Below are 3,972 nucleotides of genomic sequence, written 5' to 3'. Positions count from 1 at the left end.
AAACAATAACACAACAGGTAGGTAAGACTTCTAGACCGGGACTGAAGCTTCAAGGATTGAAGTGGCGATAATACTAGGCATCACGTGACATACCCAGTATATGGACAGACCAGGGTAAGAGGTCAAGACAGTAGGGAGAAAGTGAAATATGTAAATAAGGCAATTTCACTACATATAACTTATCGATTTTCAACGTGTGAATATTTTTTAATCGTGCGATGACTGTAAACATCGAAGGATTAGCTATTTACCTTCGGACACACGCTTGTCTTAACTTATTTGTTGAGCATATCTTTGTTTACAACAGATATTGTAGATGACGGAACCAAGCATGCACACATCAGATTTGTAACATCACCTCGCTTTTCAAAGTCTTTCCGAGGTTTCAGAAAAGGACAAACACTTTTCTTACTTAGGAATGATCGGGGCATCTTCTAAAAGTGTTGCAAATATCCCAACAATAACGTTTTATCGTAATTGAGCGCTCATAAGCTTTCCGATGAAATGTCGATTTTTTCGCTGTTGTCGGGCAAAATGGCGGCGCGTCCTTGGCTTCAGAAAGTGTGTGTAAACCGAGCGTTCTGATTGGATAATATTCCCGTCAGGCAAAAATCGGCGATCCGCAAATTTTCCTGATTGTTCCTCTATAATGGAATTTAATGGTGAAACAATTACAATCTTTGTATCATATTTTTTGGGCAGCACCTCGTAAATTAACCTTTTTCCCGTAGCCAGTCGGTAAAACAACAAGAGTATCTGTTTTGATTTCCCCGAGATATTTAAATTCTACGTCAGCGAGAGTTTTTATCAGCCAATGAGCGCGGCCAGCAGAGGGCTCTATACATTACTGATCACCTGTCTGTATTTCGAGCATATCAGACAGGCAAGGCCAGTCTATGTCGTGTGGTACTGGAAATGGACGGAAGTGAATATACATACAATGCTTTTAACTGTAAGTATGTCATGAAGTTACTTAATTTAGGGCAAAACTGAAGGTTTACATTGTCAATGCATCGACTTGTTTACGATTTGCACTCCGACATGTAGTATGCACTGTATGGTGAATCGTCTGTTCACATGCACACACATATCTTATGCTGCTGGTTTCACTCATAGTTTGAAAATGCCTGTGTAATTTCTTTTTTTTTTTAATTTTTGTTTAAAGTTTTGGTTCAAAGTTATGTACATTTTAATTACTTAGCTCACATTTGATGTGGTCTCCTTCACCGCTTTGGGCCGTCCCTTGGCTAAGTATAGTATTACACAAATTATGTCACTGTGGTCAGTATACTTTCATGATCGTTGGCCAGTGATAATTTTATGAGATACAGAGCATAGGCGTCGGAAACAAATTGACGGTGTGTGTGTGTGTGGGGGGGGGGGGGGGGCTAAACCACAAAAAAAAAAAAACATTTGGGGGGATAAGCCCACTTTTCAATGCCTCTATTATGTCTATCTTTGCAAAATCTGGGAAGGGGGCTTAACCCCGATTTACAACGACTAATAAACATTTGTGTGCCCTCCTGAAGGAAATAAGAATCAAAAGTCAACACTGTATGTTTTGTATATGCAGTATGTAGACCTCAATGTTTTATACGTCCTTTTTAACTGTTACTTTTGGTTATTCTTTTTCTCAGCTACTTTTCATTTATCAGTGTTTTTTAATAAAGTTCATGAGCATAGAGTAGTACAATATGTCTTTTTTAAAACTACTTAGTGTAACATTTTTTGTCGTTTGACGGAAATTTCAAATTATAGGGATAGGTTTTCCATTATTGTTTTTTTTCAGTATTGAGAGATCAGAGGCGTAGTCACAAACTTAAAAGTTGGGGGGGGGGGGGGCTCAATTCTAAGAAAGACGTAAAACGTGTAATACATGTATAAAGAAATTAAGATGTAAAACATGTAATATCAAGCCCCTGTCTTAGATGAATAAGAGGACTTCAAATAGTGCACTTAAAATTGATTGACATTCATCACAGGTATACCGAAATCAGAATCTTCAATACTGCAGCTATCTTGTAGAAAATACTAATCTTGATGAGATTCGGATCGGCTAGGATATATTCTAAAGTACATATATGTAAACATAAAGAGTACTTTTCAGATGCAAAACAAATTTATTAAACTTATACGTGAAGGTTAGAAAATAAAGAGTCTTTAGATAATTCAATATTTAATTCTTGGAAACCAAACTGAAAGCTATAGTTAATAGTTTCCAAAGTACAGTTTCCGACTGATTGAAAGAGATGGTCAAACTGCAAGCATATAATCACTAACGAATCAGCAAATAATTAAAAAATCCAGTGGTTTGACAAATCTTACTGCACAGCCTACAAGAAATGAGATACAGCAAATAAATACTAGTAATGACTTTTAGATGTCAGCACAAAGGGCAGCTTGTGCTTCTCATTTAATTTTGTTAGATAATAGATGCTGAGTGAATCAGAAACGTCCAAACTTAGATCAAGTCCCTATCCCAAACATTCGAACACAAGAGGTCTTGACAGATTTAATTATTATATTACATTGCTATTGCTTCAAGAGAAATGCTTACTCAGTTGTTGCTGAAAATAAAATAAATTTGCCATAAAATGAGCTTTAATATAATTTCAACATAGATGTGATTTTGTTCTATTTTAAGTGGGGGAGGTGGCACAGACATACTCTTGCGACCCCCATATCTGAAAGTGACTACGCCCATGGAGATGGTGAAATTTTAAAAGATAGAGATCTAGAGGGCAATAGCATGCCGCGCATTCACATGTATTTAGATTACTATATGCATGCATACTAGGCAATAAGATATTTAGATTACTGCATGTGACTAATCCTAATTTGCGTACTTGTAGCCTCTATGTGAAGAAAAACAAAATGAAAAAAAAAAACAGCATAAGATTACTGTGCCAGAGGAACAAACATGTCACAGGAGTCCAGGTATAATGTGTAGGCTCTTCCCCGGCTAGTTTCATTTCCACTCTATTTTATTCTAGCAGTGTCTTAACAGCCCCCTCTCCCCACTATATTTAAATTCTGCAAGGCTCCAAAGTTTGAATTTTTAATTGTTAAAGCTTTCGAATTGAATTTAAAAAAAATCAAAAGAATGCGACAGTCTTTTGTGATTTCAGGTCAGATAAGATCGGTTTACACAACACACAGCAAAAAAGAACAAACTGAGAGGATATATAATACCAGGTGTGCATAATCAGAATATTTCGTTCTATATTTTCTCATGATAATTGAAAACGGCATTATTAAAAGATTTGTCCTAAATTGAATAAAAGTTCAAGTGAATTTTATGTTGCGCAATTGCTGATGTTATATATATAAGCATATTTTACAACAACTCTTTAACTTACATAACTGCCCTAAATGAAGAAATATTTATATAGAAATCACAAAGATATTCACTTTTATAAGGATACCCACTTCTGCCCCAGCCCGGGGTTAAAATCTCGACCTACGGAATCTGTCTCCTTGCAGTACAGGAACAGCGAGCTAGAGCTCTCGTCCATCTAGGCAAGTCAAAAAGCTTGCTTCAGATGCCGATGGAATTCTCGCGGCGCCGCCCTACACTATACGACCATTTAGAATTGAAATTTAAAAGTTAGAATTTTTTGTCGAGTATATTACGTTTCAAATTTAACCATAAATGTCAGGAATTGTATACTTGGTGCACTACAAAAGAAGCGTCTAGTATTTTTAAAATAGATACCAATCCTCGCTCTATAAATTTACTTACATTAAAGGACAACGCACATATTCACGTCATATATTATAGTGATATGATGCTTGCATATACTGGCCCCTGCAGTTGGAAATGATTTTTTTTTTTTTTTTTTTTTTTTTTTTTTTTTTTTTTTTTTATATTATACATCGTATACATGTAACTCTGTGTTAGTAGGAAAAAAATACCATATTCAGTAATCATAAATCTGAAGTTTTTTTCACACGCTCAGATAAATTTCCTCT

General features: G+C 35.6%; 1 long non-coding RNA gene across 1 annotated transcript; it reads left to right on the top strand.

The window, feature by feature from the left end:
- The first annotated feature begins 883 nt into the window (after positions 1–883).
- On the top strand, positions 884–3,192 carry LOC133194873 (uncharacterized). The gene is made up of 3 exons (XR_009722200.1): positions 884–952; positions 2,853–2,937; positions 3,129–3,192. It is a non-coding gene; the product is annotated as an uncharacterized LOC133194873 (long non-coding RNA).
- Positions 3,193–3,972: the final 780 nt, after the last annotated feature.

The sequence above is a fragment of the Saccostrea echinata genome, unplaced genomic scaffold, assembly GCF_033153115.1.
Source record: "Saccostrea echinata isolate AGI-Se365-2 ecotype Australia unplaced genomic scaffold, CSIRO_AGI_Sech_v1 ptg000029l, whole genome shotgun sequence".
In the NCBI taxonomy this organism is placed as follows: Eukaryota; Metazoa; Mollusca; class Bivalvia; order Ostreida; family Ostreidae; genus Saccostrea; species Saccostrea echinata.
This window is presented reverse-complemented; position numbering and strand designations above follow the sequence as displayed.